Here is a 19,956-nt window from a genome sequence, read left to right as displayed (position 1 = left end):
AATAATAAATGAAATGTGGCAATGGAATAGTATTAACCACAAACAAGGAACGAAATACTGATAAATACTCCAACATGGGTCAACACTGAAAACACTATGCTAAGTGAAAGAAACCAGATATAAAAGGACAAATGTTGCACAACTCCACTTCTATGAAAAATCTGGAATGGACAAATTCCAAGGACGGAAATGATTACAGGTTATCAGAGACTGAGGGAAGGTGAGAGTGTGGCTTCATGCTCAATGGATACAAAGTTTCTGTGTTGGGTAACCAAACATTCATGCCTGTTGCACACCAATGTGAATGTAGCTCAAGTCACCAAATTTTACACTTCGGATGTTTCAAATGGCAAATTTCATGTTATATGTTACCACGGTAAAATATTTAAAAATGGAATTGATGCAGAATCAAAAACTTGACAGCTAGAAATTAGCCCAGAGTGTTCAGCCAAAATTATATCAAGTGTAAAACGTATAAAATGCAGTTTGATGTGAAGATATTTTGAAAGTAAGGCAAGCAAAAGTAGCTGAAGAGCTATGTTTGTTTATTTCATGGATTCTGGAAAATCAGAACTCATAGCATGTTTCTCTGGGCTACCTTTCTTCAGATATGCATGAAAGCAAGCTGTTCCACTGTATACGCACACAGATGAGGTTGATTCAGAGGGATGCAAAACAAGTCTCAGAATGTAAATGTCACGTTGAGGGCGCCTAGCGTTTGACGTGCTGGCTTACCTATCGCAGTGGGACATCTGGGGGCACCTCAATGAAGGGAACGAAGTGTGTGAACTGACTACATAGGTTGAATTTGTTCTCCTGGCTTCACCACCTTCGTATCCTTACGTGTTTTACAATGTTTTCTCAAGATAAGGTAAATTTACACCATGTGAACCTGTTTCTCTGGAAGTTGACATGAAAACTGCCAAAGACGGATTCAAAGATGATGTCACTATATTAGCAAGGCTCAATGTCACCACTCCAGAGTGAACTTATAAACATATTCCTTCAGAATAGGCAACAAAATCATCCTTTTGAGGTGCTCTGATTACGTCTCATACCTTTTCTATTGATTAATCTACTCCATCCTCCCTAGACCCAAATCTTCATCACTGACTCAAAATATGTAAATCAAAGATTTATGTGTGTATATAAATCTAGGTTTATCTTCATTCTTACACTGGAAATGCATCTAGATACGTAATACATTTTAAGTGCAAATTAACGTTTAAAAAGTACAATTGGAGAGTCTGTTTTACCGGGGGAGGTGAATCTAGCAACACCCAGAACAAGAAGGCTCATAGAAAATGTTGAGAATGTGGACTACAGAACAAAATTTGAGAACAGGAAGAACAAAATGCCACCAAAATGTCATAAGTAAATTGCAAATGATATCTTTATAACATATCTTAAGCGTTATATTCATTTACTTAATCATATTTAATTTATCACGCATATATGGAGCTTAAGAAGAATTAACATTTAAAACATCAAAGCAAAATAAATGTGGGAACACATTATGATGGATTAGTTATCAGATATTACTGAAACAGAGTTAAGGTAATGAACAGTCGGTCCTCAACTTTTGCCCAGCTTCCTGTAATAAGTTAATGTGTAAAATATGTTAAATGAGGATACAAGGAAAATTGAGTAAAAGAACGATAAATGGATTTCACATAACTTTTTTTAACTAAAATATAAGAAAAATATTTTACATATCCAAATTTTAATAGCCATGATTAATAAAGTATTAGAAGACTAAATCCTTTATTATTAGCACTGAACCATTTTCCATCACATTCCTGTCTGACTTCCCTAGAGGCAGTTATTACCATGAATCAGGTAAAGTACCTCTTGACCACTCACCCCACGTCTTTCTCCCTATGATCTGCACAAGCCAGCAATGGCTATCACTTAAAGCTTTCATAGAACACACATTTCTTCTGTATGAAAGGCAATAGTAAGCATTATTTCAGGAAATCTGCAAGAAGAATAAAATAAATCTATTGGAGAAGTAGGTATATACCACATCTCTAAAGATAAACAGATACTAATTTCAGTTATAGTTATTATTTATTAAATATCAAACACAATTTTAAAACGAAGTACATGTATTGATTATTTCATTATATTTCTCTTTAAAAAATGCACAATGTAAGTAGCTTTATTATCTTTTGTTCACATAAACTTCTAAAGATCCAGTATATGAGAAAGGCTTGGGGTCAACCACAAGACTATCTTATCTTACTTATGAAGTGGGTCCTATGGAAAATTCTGAAATAAATTTGGCATCGATTTTAATTTATCTTTCTTTTTAATTAGATTACATGAGAACTACTCTTTAAGGGCAACTTATCTATATTTAGTTAGATACTTCTCTTGTTTTAGCTGAATATCTTGGGGAAAATAGGATAGATAGGAGTGGGATGGATTAGAGACAAGGCAGAAGACATAAGAAATTCTCATAATGGCATAGATTTTGGAGTAATTTCAAACATGTAAATATCCCAAGATCCTTCATAAGAATTCATTGGCGGTGGTTCAGTAGCTTAAATGTCTAAATTCGGCTCAGATCATGATCTCACAGTTTGTGAGTTCGAGTCCCATGTTGGGTTCTGTGTTGACAGCTCAGAGCCTGGAGCCTGCTTGGGATACTGTGTCTCTCTCTCTCTGCCCCTCCCCCACTCATGCTCTGTCTCTCTCTGTCTCTCAAAAAATAAATAAATGTTAAAACAATTAAAAACATAATTCATGGGTTAACCTTTTAAATCACTATGAAGTTGTCTCTGTTTATTGTATATGAAAAAGAGATATTTTATGTCATTAGTAGACTTTATATATTTTTTCCCTTTCCTTTTAAGCTTGCATACTACTTTATGTAGGAAACTTACTCCTGAAAAGACGATCAATTAATAAATGAACTTTTTTTACAGGTGACAATGATTGAAAACATATTTTACGCATTAATATGAAATTACCATTGTAAAACTTGAGTTTGAACATACCAATTATCTTTAGAATATGGAATATGTTTTAAAATAAAGAACAAGAATGAGCAAGCATAATATTGAGGTGGCTTTATCAGTAGCTTTTCATACAAATCTCTAAATCATGCTTCAACTCTGTGTATTTAACGTAACCAGTGCTCCCATTACGTTTGAATGATGAAGCAACATGGCACATTTCTACTGATGCAAATATATAAATTAATCACATTGTATAGAATGCCAGCTAAAACAAAAATAGTTCAATATCAAGCATCAACAAAAAATGCTACCTTGGAAAATTATTCAAATAAAAGTGATGTGTGAGAAATTTCATGCTTCGGTAATTTGTCAGAACAACTGATATATATTTAGACATACATGAATATACTTTACACCCACATTTTACCTAACCTGCTCATTTTAACACATAAGCCAATTGAATTAAGTCATTCTCAAAGTGATCTTACATTGCTAATTTTCACAGAAATAAGTCAAGTTTTTCCTCGTCTCACTATTCTTTAAGTGGTGGTCACATAGTGGAAGAAACTCAAGGTGAATAAGCATGTAAGTAAAGATAAAACATAAAAATAAAAGCTACAGTTTAGTAGCTCTAAGTTTATTGATTTTTGTATATTGTACATTTTTTGGTTGATAATATTGTGACATTCAGTAACAAATTTCTTCATATAATGGATTCACTGCTAATATCCAAGTAATTCTGATATTTTCTATAATATTTTTTTAAAAATTTATAATGAATGCCTTTTTATTATAGTATCCCAGTGTGCTGATAAGAGCTTATTTGTAGGTATAAAAACTCATCTGCTCACCAAGAAAATCACTATGATCACATTTACGTTTTTTCGGGTGAAATTTACCCAAATTGATATTGGAAAGGCAAATGTTTATCATCCATTTATTCACACATTCATTCATTTGTTCATCAAATATTCCCTGGAGATTCTCTCTCTGTCAGCATTGTTCTACAGCCCATTTTTAGTGCTGGGACACACACAATATTCCCCCCCCGTGACTTCTGTGGGAATAGCCCAACATTAAACAAAATAAATATTTGAACTACATAGAAGTTTACAAATATGATAGATCTGGGACAGGATGAGAAATAGTGTTTTGAGAAGTCAGAGTTTATTAGGATATTATGTAAGGTGATAAAGGAATTCCTTTGAGAAGGTAATATTTTATCAAAGAAGGAAGTGAAAAGATAGTGCTGTGATTCTCTAGGGGAAGAGCATCCAAAGCAAAGGAAAAGAACGTACAAAATGTCTGGGTTGGGGGGCATCCTCTCTATTAAAAAAAGGCTTCAAAGGAGTGGGCAAAAGGGAGAGAGAAGCAAATACAGACAAATGATGCAGGAAGAAATTGTACTGGCCATCTCAGGCCTCTGTATACATTTTGGTGTTTACTTTCAGGAAGAAGGGAAGGGGGGAAGCTATGGGTGGGTTTTCCACATGACATGGCTTCTGTTTTATCAAAATTACTCTGACTGCTGTGTTGCAAATAGACGATGAGAGAACAAGGAGGGAAGCAGGGTGACCAGTTATTACCTTCTCTTGGATCCTGTGAAACATCATGCAGTCTCTCCATCAGGGATAAAGCACTCATTTCACAAGTTGCTGAGAGGGTTGGTGGCTGATGGCTTCCAGATGAGTCGGTGTGAGGAATTTCCCTTGGCTGGAGGAAGACGCTCACCCAAGGCTTACACCTGGCCCCCGAACTTCAGTTCAGTTTGTCTCTGAAGGGTTATCCCAGTCTAAAACTTCCTGGATGGTTGGTAAAGGCTTCTTGCAACTGAATCACAGTCCAACTTTCTCCCTCCCCCTGGTCATGCTCCCAATTATTTTTTACAAGTGTTGTTCTAGAAAGCCCTCCTCAATAAAGTGTGTGCATATGTCTCCATTGCAGAGTCTGTTTTCAAGGTAACCCTATCTGGGACAGATTCAATTACAATAATCCAGGCAAGTAATCAGGGCATGACCAATGATCTTTATATTGCCAGATCCCTTGTTTAATACCTGCCCATCACCAGGATTTGACATTTCTGGTTTCTCTCTTCTTCTGAGAGGATTTGCTCATTTGGTCTTCAGTATATTAACTTCATCTTATTTTCCACTTACACACATGGCCAATCCTAGTCAGTGTTCTGTTTCATTCTTCTTCACATTCTGGATTCTGAATGTCACAGTGTCTCAGGGTCTGGTCCTTCATCCCTGTCTCTTTGGTAGCTACCTTCATTCCCTATACATTGACAAAGTTTCAAGTTTCTCAGTTACACAGGTGAAAATACTTGCTGTCATCACTTATTCTTTTCTTCCTTTCATACCCTATTACGAGTCTTTCAAAAAATCTTGTTAGCTCTACCTTTGAAATATACCTGGAATTCATCCACTTTTCATCATACCATTTGTCTCCACACTGTCTCATCGATAATCGTTCCACACGGGGGTTATTTTAATAGTTTCTTAACTGATCCCCCTACTTCCATTTTTGCAGATGCTAGTGAAGCCATAACTGCTCTTTGAAATCTTAAGTCAGACCTTGATACTTGTATTTACAAATTTCCCGGTGGCTGACATCTGACCAAGAGCAAAACCCAGTTGCCGCGCCATGATTTACAAGACCGTGTCTGATCTTCTCTTGATGTGTAGTTGCTTGAAAAGCTGTATGAAGACCAGAGGCTGTAGAGAAACCAAAGCTCTCCCTAGCCCACATCAAATACCAAGATTTTATCACAGACTTCTGATTTCAGTGGGGTATGTGTGTTTGTGTGTGTAAGATGCATCTAATTCTACCAGTGCCAGAAAGATGAAGCTGGGGTGAAGATTCTGTTTTATCACATTGTTAAAGCTCAGCACTGATTTCACCAGGTGTGAGAAGTCAGTGATTGCTTCCTTGCGCAGCATAAGACCCAAAGGGCCTGGGTGGATTCCTTGAAATCTGTCATCTCAGATTTCCAGGTCTGTATGCACCCCCTAAGAGTTAAGCATGGGAACAGTGAGCCACACATCCACCAATCCTGTCTCTACAGCTCTTCCTTAGGAAACGTGCTCAAGTAGGTCAACATGTAGGCTGCTTGGACACTTGGTTTTGGCCACACAATGGCTCTCTACTTTACTTTGTGAACTTTATTTCTTGGCATCCTTCTCTTTCCTCCAGTATGCTCCAGATTCACAGCTTCCTTGGGGATTTTTATGCTTAATACACAAGATCCCCGCTGAGGACCTTTGCTTTTTCTGCTCCTTCTGCCTGGGATGCTCTCCTTCCAGTGAATCTGAGACCTAACTCTCTTGGTTGCTTCAAAATTTAAACAAAATATAATTCTTAGAGAGGCCATACTATCACTTCAATGCTTTTGCCCTGACTCATTTCATTATCATATGATTTCTTCCTTCCCGCTGTTAACCTTAACAGTAAAATTTAGTTATTTTTACCAGCAAAAATAAGTTTATTTCGATACAATTACAATTCAGGATAAACAAACTACGGTGAAACCATAAGCCCAGAAAACAAAGGAGAAGTACAACCCAGTACAGCGGAAAGGGAAGAGTTGAAAGGGCTATTATAAACAAAACACCCCTTGGAATAAACTGAGAGCTTGAAATAGAACAACTTTTCATTGGCTACCTCGTGACAGTCTCTCACTAGTTGGGCTGTGGTCAGAGGAGAAGGAAAGCTTTCTTCTTCTTGCAGGGATAGGATGTAGTATGGATTTTCAAGGTACACCCCTACCTGCTGCTCTGCATTTGACTAGGAGCGATAGGGTGTAACAGCTCCCTCGCTGCTGCCCTCCAGACTCCATTCCCTTTATTAAGTTTTGCACCACATAACCATTATTCAGTATCAGAATTGTGTGTTTTGCTTCTTAGAGCCAGCATTATTGTCTCTTTTCCAGATAACTTTTGATAGCTGAGTCTACACTGTAACACCTAGTATGACCCAGAAGTGCCAGAGAATTTGTATCCCTCTTAAAAGAGCCCTTAACTCAAAACTGACCTACTTGGAATTGCATAAGCCCCAGCTCCCTTTTCTCATATCAGGACAAACATGTAGTGTAATGTACCCCAGAGCTCTGCAACAGATTTACTGTAAAGCCGGTGTTTACGGGAGTGTGACTTTTTGACCTTCTCCCATTCCATACCTTGCTTTGCCATGTCTGCCTTTACTGGTCTCTCTGGGAGTCTTTCCCTAATAAAGGGCTTGCAGATGAAGCTTGTCTCATGTCTGCTTCCGGGAAACCTGACTTAAAACAGTGGGTAACAGAGGTGGCCTGGGGGCATGGAATATATTTATATGATTCTGAAATTGGTTCTCTCATCAATCACATAGCAACAGATTGGCCAATGGATGGTACTAATTTCTGGCATATTATAGGATCACAATTGATCATTATTTTATATGTCCTTATCTGAGATGTGATCAGCTGGGATGTAATACAAGCATGAGATCAATTTCAGGCTGTATCTATAGAGAGATATAGGAGGAATAACAATTACAAGGACTATGGGATTGATGGTCACTGTGCCCCACTAATGCATTAAACAAAGAAAGTGATAGACTCAAGTACACCAATTAATAATCAAATTTATGGTAGGAAAGTTATAAGGTATTCACATAAGCATTTAAAGACATATGCTTTCCTGCAATTGAAAGAAAATTGATTTGGATCATCTGACAGATCTAACTGTAAAAGTAGAACTTCTAACTGAACTGTTTGCTCAGCAAGTCAAAAACTGACTCAGAAATGCAAGGAATAAGACTGTAAGACTCGGAATGGGAAAATCTGAGTGAATGGATTAAAAACTATGGAACAAGCTGATCTTGAGCCCTCTACACATGTAGAAGTGGCTTACTTTCCTTTGTTAGACTATAGTTGATTCCTGGAGACTCTGAAGTGGGTCCATCTGAGACAGATTTCTTGCAAAACAAAGCAGGTTCTTCTCCGACATTCCTTCTTGGCCATTTAGCCAAAAGTTATTATTAAGTTTTATCACGGCTTACAGAAGTTCAAGAATCCGTAAGTGAGGAAAGAGATCATTTGTGATTGGAGTTGTTGGACCTGGCTAATATGTACCAGCAGGAAACAGAAAAACAATCCTACAGATTATAAGAATGAAAGAGATTTTTTTAAATGTTTATTTATTTTTCAGAGAGAGAGACAGACAGAGCATGAGTGGGGCAGGGGCAGAGAGAGAGACAGAGAGAGACAGAGAAAGAGAGAGAATCTGAAGCAGGCTCCAGGCTCCAAGCTGTCAGCACAGAGCCTGATGCAGGGCTTGAACTCATGAACTGAGATCATGACCTGAGCCAAAGTTGGATGCTTAATTGACTGAGCCACCCAGGAGCCCCAAGAATGAAAGAGATTTGAAGTGATACGGATTTTTGTGGTAGGAAGGGAACACAAAATTCAGTGGATTTCAAGAACATCTGGGTTCAGCCCTAGTACACTTTAAGGATGGCTCCTGGAAGTATTATGAGGTACATCACGTGGAGTTAAGTTTCCAGATACGCCATGCTAGAATTCGTAAAACCAATAAAAAGGCTGAGGGACTGGTCATGCTAGAATGACTGTGTACTTCAGGATGAACCAAAGGACGTTAGCCTTACTAAGGTTATAATAAATGTGCTTGTTATATGCTTGACAATGCCTATTGTTTGTAGGCCAAGAATGATTAGCAGGTGGTGATATGTTGGAACTAGTGTCAATGATGGCACACAATTCTGGAATAGCAAAGGCAAGGTGGTAAAACTTAACCACTACCAAGAGATAAGGAAGAACACACTTCCCATGACAGCAGGATCAACAAAACAAGAAAGAGGACTTGTTAGGCAGGGATTTATGGGGGTGGCTAAAAGACCATCATAGTTCCCGGGGAAAGATAGAAAGACCACCAACAAAGGTCTCTATGTATGTACACATATGTTAAAAATATCCAGAATAGATGCACAGAAAGTTGATAGCCACTCCAGTGGATAGCCTTATTCCCTCAACCTAGTTTTTAAACCTGAACCAATTTACAGACTCAGGTCCAATGACTAAAGCAGGGCTGTGTCCTGAGAAGCATCACTGATGCCAGAGCAAGGATATACGGTAAACATAATTTCATTCTTTTACCCCAAGGGTCTATAGCCATAGGCATATGTGGAAAAGGAAGCACGCACCTCTTTTGACGCAGTGTGAATCGACACTGGTATCAGGTGAAACCAACTGTGATCATAGACTCTTCTAAGAGTATGTATGCACATCCGGTGGTAAATTTGGCCCAATCCTGTGTTCATCTCAGTGGGTGCAAAGAGTCCATATCCTCACAGCAAGTCAGTCCCTATTTTCTAAATGTTTATCTAGGTGGGTATATATACTAGCAACTGACAGACCCTCACATCACTTCCATTTTATGTTGATAGTTATTGTTATAGGAGAGGCAAGGAGAAGACCTTGACAAGATTTCCTTTCACACCACAGCCAAGAGAATAAATAAAAGCAATAACTGCCTTTGGGGTAACAGCACGAAATCAGTGCCATTTTTAAAGGCATGGAAAGTTGCACAAATGGTGATCCCTACTGTGTTCTTGTTTAATTCATTTGTCTGACTACTACAAGAAACAAATGCATCATGACACGCTGTGGTGAACTACAGCAAACTAAGCCAAATGGTAACCCCATACACAGCTGCTCTGGAAAGTACGGTATTCTTACTAGAACCGGTAAACAAACTCCGCTTTGTTATATATTTCAGTTTTTATTTTTAGTTCTAGAATTTTTGGTTTTCTTTTAAAATTTAATTTTCTACTCAAAAATATCACCCTATCTATCTTCATAAACGTAAAACTCTGTAGTTTTTCTCTTTTCTACTGATGACACTATTTCCCAAGTTTATAATGATCAAATTTGGTTATCCATTTGACTTCCAGGGAGTCGTTGAATTTTAATATTTTTAGACAGAAAGTTTCAAAGACATACTTATTTTTGATGAAGAAGGAACTCTTCTGCTTGGATAGACAAATAAAAACTGGCAAAGGGTTGAGCTAACTGTTGTTTTGTATCACAAGTTATATTATCTTGAATCAAAGAAAAACATTTAAAAATCTAAACTTGTTACTGAAATTAACACATACTAGTGTTTCTAAGTTTTGATTACCAACAGTCTCTTGTAAGTGATGTATAAATAAAAGATTAGAAATATTAGAACGTGTTGTCAAACCTGACCCCATACATCCCTTAATATATTAGTTGAAATTAACTTGATATAAAGGTACAATTGAAGTACCATACATTGCAAAGAGAAACATATTTAGATGAAATTAATTAGGTAGTAATAAACACCATCTTCTTCAAAATTATTAACGCTATTAGAGGTTATAAAATGTTTTTATTAAAATCAAATTTTGAATGTTTATTTACTTATTTTTGAGAGAGAAGAAAGAACAACCAGGGGAGGGCAGAGAGAGAGAATCCCAGCTAGGCTCTGTTCAGAGCCCAGTGCAGAGCTCAAACTCATGAACTGTGAGGTCATGGCAGAGCTGAAATCAAGAGTCCCACGCTTAACTGACTGATCCACCCAGGTGCCCCACACTAAAATTAATTTAATCAGCCATATCACTAAAGTAGTTATCATGCAGATAAATATGTAATCATACAAATACATATTCAAAATAATATGAAATATTAATTACAAATTTTATGTCATTCTTTCATTTATTTAACCTTTCTGGCTTTTTTTCAATCACATATATCAGGCATATTTTTAACTTGCTTAAAATGAAATTTTACTTGAAATAATATGGGCATAAAATGGAAGGCTATTAATATTTTGATTTTTTTTCCTATTGCACCATGATCTGTGTTTAGTATTCCCTTTGCTGAATGTTTACTTTTCCAAACATAAGACAAAAAGACCTCTGAAGATCCTAAGAAAAATACTACAATGATTATCTATTAGTACTATTTAAATACAGCTGTTGCTTTTCATTTTTTAATAACCTAGTGTGATTTCAGTAAAATAAAATTAAGTAAAGTTAATAACATTTAAATAGATGTTTCAAGCCTATAGGATTTTTTGGTTCATTATTTGTCTTTTGAGATTATTTTTTAGGGAAAGAGAAGGTAAGAGTTGGTTTATACTGGGCTTGGCCATATTTCCCTTAATACTTTTTATTTGAATAAGTGCCTAAACAAATACATGAATAAACTAATTAATAAATGCCTTCAGCTAAGTTGGCACACATACTATAAATAATTTTAGAATACACAATTTTTAAATACACCCTTTTAGATGATGTATGCAGGATAAACACTCTGTCTCGTGGCACAGCTTTAGAAACAAATAATAATAATAATATTTGCTTCCTAAATTCTGACCTTCATATTTTTGGTACTGTAAAAGATACAGCAGCATTTTTTCCATTTACTATTTCAGGATGAAATAACACATATTTTTATTTAACTATTTATAAATAAGACACATGAATAGGTAAATTAATACTTAATGAAATAAACAATCAAATGAAAGTGTAAGTATAAAAACATACTAAATCTAATTGAACAGGTAACACACTATGGGCTAGAAACATTATTTATTGGCTATAGGTGAATCAATGTAAATATTTCCTAACATACCACACGCCTCATATTTGTGAGGATTCAGAAAATAGAATCTATGAAAGAAAATATGACCTTGCGAGATATTTTTCAATAGCACAATTCAGAGATCTTTGGGTTTTGATGAATAGTGTTCAGTTGATCAATATTTGCTGTGACAGAGAAAAGATCCATAATCAATCTATATCAAAAAATAAAAATGTGTATTGATTTTTCTATTCCAGCTACACCTTTTTAAAGGCTTGAAGATTCACACATATATATGTGTGTGTGCCTGTATATAGTTAACATATAATTAACTATAGTTAATTAACAAATAAAAGTTCATCTTTACTCCAAAATACAATCTGAAATAATAGATGGGGTAATTTTGATATTGTGATGATGTTATTGGTAAAGATGAAAAAAAACATTTTGTGAGCCATCTTCAGCATGCATAACCCACAGTTATTTTTTTCTGTTTGAAAATATGTCTGTTACCTTATCCTGGGAAGATGCCAAGAAAGCCACTATAACAAAACCTGTGACTTGCTAAAGAGATACCAACACAAATTTAGCACACCTAGAAAATCTTTATTCCAGTGTTCCTAGAAGCTTCTTTACCTTTTTTTTTAATGCTTCTTTTTGAGAGAGAGAGAGTGGCGGAGAGGCAGAGAGAGGAGGACAGAGGATCCGAAATGGGCTCCCCGCTGACAGCAAAAAGCCCAATATGGGCTCAAACCCACAAAATTGTGAGATCATGACCTGAGCTGAAGTCAGATGCTGAACCGACTGAGCCACCCAGGAGCCCCTCTTTACTTACTTATCTACCCCTCCTCTAATCTTGATAGATTCTCTTTGTTCTGGACTGTGTTCTAGAGCAAATCGGTATACTTATATATTTGTCCTTCAGGGTATTGCTAAGTATATCTGATAAAAATAAACATTAATTTTTTGGTAAGGTATACAGAGGCATTTTGAGGCAACATTTACAAAATTATACACTTCCAATTGAATTCATCTATATTAACTAAGCTGCATTCAGTTACTATTCCCTTACATTCTTAGAGAAGTGGTGACTGAGGGAGAGATATTTTATTTTTGTGGCAGTTCACTGAACACTAACTTCTTATATTAGTAGTAATATGTCAGTCCTAGAGCCATTTTTCTTCGTGGGAATTGGCTTCGGAAGCATTCATAATGGCAGCAGGAAGCCTGAGTGTGGCTGCTGAGATCCATGCCACTTCACAGCAAAAATAAGAATATAACCATAGGATAAGCCTTGAAGTTTTTAAGCTGTACATTTAATTTCCATGGGGAATGACTCTCTCTACCGGAACAGTAGAATTCAGACCATAAACAATGCAGAAATTTACTACAAGCCAAGTTTTGAAAGAGAAAGCATGCGGGTCCTTGGTGAATTGTATTTTATTTTTATGTTGGAGATAAAATGTATTTTATGTAATAAAATTAATACAAATTTTATTTTTAAAATAAAATAAAATATTAATACAATATTTTATGTAATAAAATAAATACAAAATGTATTGTATGTAATAAAATGTACTTTATTTTTGGTTGGAGATAAAAAGAATGCGTGGACTTTCCCATAACTTCGGAAATTTTGATTCATATTAATGTCACACTTTGCAACACCTGGTATAGGCTCAAGATAAACAAAATATTCTATTTTTATGCCTTTAAGAATGAGTTTGGTATTTTTCTAAATCTGTATTGCTTCTTATGCCATTCAAACCTTATAGAGTAGTTTTTATTTAAATTCTGCCTAGAGGTGGTATCGAATTTCTGAGTGACTTTTCTCAAATTTTCTATGAATTCCAATCATACACATAGCTTTTTTTTACTAACAAATATATTTAAGTGTTAACACAAAGTTAAACTTCCCTAAAGACTCTGAAAAGTGGAGGGCTAGAAAAAAGAAATGTTTTGAGAAATATTTTTAAAAAGCAATTATAGAATACATATGTGGTAAAAATATTATTGATTTGAAATTAACTACCTATATATCTATGTATCATCTCTATGTATCTATCTGCATGTTCATCTAAATATATACCAAAACATAAAGAACATGTCTCATAAATTATAATAATTGATTTTAAAAAAGTACAATTGTTGAGGTCAGTTAATTCTGTAAATTACGATTTCAAATGATTGTGAATAAAACATTTCTTATAGAGCATGTTGAAATATCCTTTGGATGAAGGCTTCTATTCTATAGAAGAAAAAAATAGATCTGTAAACACAGCATTAGTTCTCAAAGGTGGACCTGATGAAATATCAAAAATATTATTTGGCGGGGCACCTGGGTGGGTCAGTTAGTTGAGCGTCTGACTCTTGATTTCAGCTCAGGTCATTATCCCAGGGTCATGGGCTTGAGCCCCATGTTGGGATCTACACTGAGCATGAAACCTGCTTTAAGATTCTCTCTCACTCTCCCTCTGCCCCTCTCCCTGGCTCTCTCCTTCTGTCTCCAAAAAAGTAAAATAAATAAATAAATAAATAAATAAGAGGTTTTCTTGTAAAAAATATTATTTGGCATATTACAAAATGGACAACAGACAAATTACAAAGTAAAAGGAAGTTTACATGTAATTAATTTTTGCAATATTGATGTACTATAATTTAACAAAGAAAATAATTTCATTTTTGACAAGTTATGAAAACAAAGATGAGAGGAGAAGAAAAAATCAATGATAAATGAAGAATCTTATATAATGACTTTGTATAGTATATAAAACCCACTTTGTGCTTCGCACACTACCAATACATGATTCACAATCATCAGCTGATCAAAACTAGGAAATGACAAAGAGGCAAAATCTCAACACTGAGCTGAAAAAAGATCTAAAAACACAGGAGGAAATCCCAAGGGAATTTATCCAGGGGCTAAAAACAAAACAAAACAAAACCACAAATAAACATACAAAAACAAATGACATTTTCTAGTTATAAAGAAATGTCTGCCGTGTCAAAGAGGTACTGACTGGGACAAATACAGTAGGCTGATCACGTGAGTGATGTAAAAAGACAAAGACAGGGGATTCAGTGTCGTGCACAGTTCATCATGGATAAAAAGGTTAAAATATACTCCATATAATTGGCTACTGACAAACCATTTGTTATAATTCCATGTCAGGAAGTCACAGTGGAAGATTTAATTTAATTTTACTTAAAATCAAAACAGCTTTGGGTCTCTATTTAAATGATCTAGGCAGATAGCTTGGTCATATGTCCTGAGCCATGTGTACTAACAAGCAGTTACTGTAATTTTTGTATCATAGTTATTTTTATTGTATAATATATTGAATAATACAGAATTAAACACTAAGCACACACACAGACACACAGACATTAGAAAACTTGTTATTGGCCATAAAAGTCTACCCTAGATATTACTATTTTACTATTAGCCTATTCTTACAGCATTTTTAGATACAAGCAAGAATCTTAAATTATTTGAAATTGGCATAAAAATTTGAAGTAGTAAAACAATAGTAGACAAAAAAGATAAATAATGAGAATGGAATCAAACATTTAAAAAATATAAAAAGCTATTTGGAAATAATGATCATTTAAACTGAAAACCAGAGGTGCCTGGGTGTTTCAGTCGGTTAAGCGTCTGACTTCAGCTCAGGTAACTATCTCACGGTTCATGGGTTGGAGCCCTGCGTTGGGCTCTGTGCTGACAGCTCAGAGCCTGGAGTCTGCTTTGGATTCTGTGTCTCCCTCCCTCTCTGCCCCTCTCCTGCTCAGGCTTCGTCTCTCTCTGTCTCTCAAAAATAAATAAACGTTAAAAAAAAAAGAGGAAAACCAAATTACACATATGTAGTTTATAAATGCCATGTTTACATGTGATTTCTTTTTAATTTATTTTGAATATGGATGGAGGATTAGATAGATTATTGAAAAAAATAAACATTATCTGGCTTTCCAAACAATGATGAATGATATACCTGCAGAAAGTAAACTTATTTTATAATTAATATTACAAAGACTTGTGAGGAAGTAAAGGCAATTAATGGAATAACTAAAAAATTCTGTAAAAAAAAATAATTAAACACAGCATTGCCATGTGAGAGTGCTTCAAGATCAAATTAAACAATCAACTCCTACTTAGTTTATTGGGATCCTGTCAGGTCACATGACCTTGAGCCTGGCTATCCAGTTTACTGAGAACAACAATGTAAAAGTCCTCTTGAGCCTCATTGGAGGGACATTACTGTTAACCACAAACATGTCAGTAAAACTCCAGTGAATGGATATCTCCCAGTAAAAAAACTTCATACACTCACCTCCCAGATTTCCAGGCTGATGGTTGATCTAAAACATACTTTCAGCGGTCTCCAAAAGCAAAGTTATCAAAAAAAGAGACATTATTCTCAAGAACTTCAGATATTAGATAATTAAACATGGGCTTTTTCTGCCCAAACCTTCATATAGAGAATCCTAGGTGAGGATACTCACTGATGGCCATGCTCCCTTTTGTCTCTTTCTTTTCTTTTCATGCTTATGTTTCCATCTTTCTGTTGGTTTCAAGTTTTTAATTGCTAAACTGATGCTCTTAAGATGCTTTTAACCTGTCTTTTTGTATGTCAGAAGGATGACCACATTGTACACAAGCCTACTGACATCAGGCCTCATTTTCTTACAGACTTGGGTTAGGATGGGATATGTTCTCCTCAGGGATTTCAGGCTGGGAAGATTCTTGGCTTAAAGGAATTGTTCAAGACTTTCTAATAATTCTGATTTTTTTTCTGGTATTCACAGGTTTCCTTTTCTTGCACTTTCTTCAGAGACTTAAAATATTCCAAACAGCAACTTATTAGAGAAATTATTAGAACTTAACTGCAACATGTAAAAGTCATGGAAAGCCCTAATGGTGGCCATCATCAATGAGCCTGGGTGTTTGATACTAGTGGTAGGGATTTGGAGGAACTAACAAAATTTGTCATATGATGAGACTCAATCTCTCCTTTGACTAAAAGGAGAAACTGTAAGATGTTGTGAAGGACTGAAGAATGTCCACTTAGTCACCCATCCCCTCGACATTACTCTGGCCATGTGACTTTTCTCTTCCACCTCTGATATTTGCACGACCCTAACCCTTAAATACTTCTTCAATCCTCTTAGTAAGACCACATAACCAAACAAACAGCTGTTAAATCCCCACACAATTTCTCCCTCTTTTGAAATCCATCTTTAGCCAACTATTCTCAAAACCTAACTGAACACTTGGGTAAAGCCCTATGGAATACTACCTATCTCTCCCAAGCTCAAACACATCTTTGAGATCATTGTTAAGCTGTCACATTCTAAAGAATTATGGTCAATAATACATCTGTTTCTTTTCTTCCACTGATCTCACAACTTTCACAGCCCTGAAGCCTTTACATGGAACACTGCCAAGAGCTGATATTGTCTTTAAATGTGTGTTCTAACACTTCCATCCCAATGACACCGAATACCAAGTGAAAATACAAATGTGGTACCTCACTTGATTTTATTCTTTCTGTATTATGAATAAAATGAAGTTTTCAAGGTTCTCCTTGAGGCATAATAAGCACTCTTGTTGTAAATATTGTGGCATTCTCGGATCGCACAAAAGTTTGCTGGTCCTTTGTGACACACTGACCAGTCACTCTTTGTAGCCATTCTTTTGATCTACAGGGAAAAGTCTGGAGCAGAAGATGTTTTCAGAAGTTGTAACTCCCCTCCCTTCCCCTCCAAAAAAAAAAAAAAAAGAGTAAAAAGCCAGCATGGAGCTTGTAGAAAGAAGGGCCAACGATTTCTCCTTCAGTATGACTGTAGTGATTTGGCTTGCCTTTTATCCGATCCATTTGTCCCTATGGAGTTCATTACCACTTTAGCTACCTAGTAGGAAAATAGTAGTCCTTAATGGTACTATACGTGCATAAACAACCAACTTTCCTTCTCCTGTTGACATGAATTTTCTATCTCATTGAGGTAGTCTTCTCATTGGAAGACATGTAACACACGGGAAATGTAACCCTCTTCTTTACAACTGTTAGTTTAATCTCAGACTTGATATATTATTCATTTGGACAAAACCTTCTGTTCTATTGCTGCTTTTTTACAACCCATCTTTCAGCCTGGGATCAGAACAGAAAAGCTTTTGACTATTTCCTGCCCACTTTGTATTGGCTGCTTAGGCGCTTTACTTTTTCATTTTACAAACACATTTTTCACATTCAATAGCTGACTTATTTTTACTTAATAAGAATAATCAGGGCCCCTGGAACACTATTTATCATAGGATAATGTACAGACATTTTTCAGGGGTATAGTCCTTAATCATCTAATCCTATTCTTGGTTTGCTTTGAGTCATAGTAGGAGAGTACAACGATTGGATGTTTAAAGTTTTTTTAAGTGTATTTATTTATTTTGAGAGAGTGATGGAGACAGAGAGAGAGAGAGAGAGAGAGAGAGAGAGAGATCATGAGCAGTGGAGTAGCAGAGAGAGCAGGAGAGAGAAAATTCCGAGTAGGCTCCCCACTGTCAGATCTTAGAAAGGAAACGGAGAGCTGTTTTCTTCTCCCAAAGTACAATTATTTGTTTTGGACCTTAAGAAAAAATTAAACCCACAGGTTTTCTTCAAAGCAGTAGGTAAGAAGACACAATAAAGATTTTGAAAATTAAATTTAAATTGTGTATAATTATTGGTGGCAGGAAAACAAATCCATACTATGGTGTTAGCTACTCCTGTTTGGTTTAAAAAATAGGCATTTAGATTTGAGAAAGTGGTCAGGTTTACAGAGGGCCGGGAGAAAGAAACAGTTCTGAAGATTCTTCAAAATGTCCTAAGAATGAAAAGGTTGTCAATATATCTAATGTCACACTTTGTACGATTTACTATTTTGATTGGTTGCACCTGGTATTGATGAAAAAGGGGAGAAAAGCCAAATATGAAATCTGATTAATTACTTAAACTCAAGAAAAATGATTATAATCCTGTTTGTAGTTAGATTCATATTAGAATATCTCAATAACAATAAAGAGGTCTTTAAAATATGAGAAAAGGTAACATGATTGTCATACAATTGTATAATGTGCATATATATTTTATATTTATATGTACTTGAATAAAAAAATATTTTATTAGGGGGCGCTGGGGTGGCTCGGTCAGTTAAGCGTCCAACTCTTGGTTTCGGGTCAGGTCATGATCTCGCAGTTCGACAGTGTGGAGCCTGCTTGGGATTCTCAGTCTCCATCCCTCTCTGCCCCTTCCTCACTCGTGCTGTCTCTATCTCTCTCCAAATAAACAAATAAAATTAAAAAATATTTTATGAGCTTACATGTATTTGTAAATACATTTGTAAATTTAGAACATGTAGAATCAGAATAAATAGAGACCTACCATTCAATGACAAAGACTGGAATGGAGAGAATGTATTACTGCTAGCAAATTCACCTCAACTTCTTGCACAATTCAAAATTCTAAAATACACAGCTCCAAAACAGCAGGAGTTTTCCAATACACTATTTTCTAGTGTTGGAATGCTTTTCAGTTCAACTATTCCAGATGTTTAATGATGAGAATTAAAAAAAAAATAATTTTCCGGTTTTATTGAGATATAATTAACATAACATTGTGTTTAAGTCATGCAAAATAATAATTTGATATATGTATTATATGATTACCATGATAAGTTAATATCCATTACCTCACAAAGTTACAATTATTTTTCTTGTGATAAGAACTTCTATATCTACTCTCTTAGCAAATTTCAACTATACTATACAATATTTTTAAAAATTTTTTTAATGTTTATTTATTTCTGAGACAGAGAGAGACAGAGCATGAGCAGGGGAGGGGCAGAGAGAGAGGGAGACACAGAATCGGAAGCAGGCTCCAGGCTCTGAGCTGTCAGCACAGAGCCAGACGCGGGGCTCCAACTCACGGACTGTGAGATCATGACCTGAACTGAAGTCGGTCACTCAACCGACTGAGCCACCCAGACGCCCCTATTATACAGTATTTTTAACCACAGTCACCATGCTGTACATTACATCCCTGGACTTCATCTTATAACTAAATGTTTGTACCCTTTGACTACCTCTACCCATTTCCCTTGCCTCACCCCTGCCTCTGGCAACCATGAATCTGTTCCCTGTATTTATGAGTTTGGCTTCTTTAGATTCCAGTTATATGTGCGATCATACAATTTCTGTCTTTCTCTGTCTGATTTATTTCACATAACATAATGCCCTCAAGGTCCATCCATGTTCTCAAGTGGCAGAATTTCTTTTTTTTTATGGATGAATGTCTGTGTTGTTTTAAATAATGCTGCAATGATCATGAGAGTTCAGGTAGCTCTTTGAGATAGTGATTTTAC

This window comes from Felis catus, chromosome C2, assembly GCF_018350175.1.
Source record: "Felis catus isolate Fca126 chromosome C2, F.catus_Fca126_mat1.0, whole genome shotgun sequence".
Lineage (NCBI taxonomy): Eukaryota > Metazoa > Chordata > Mammalia > Carnivora > Felidae > Felis > Felis catus.
Note: the sequence above shows the minus strand (reverse complement) of the source record.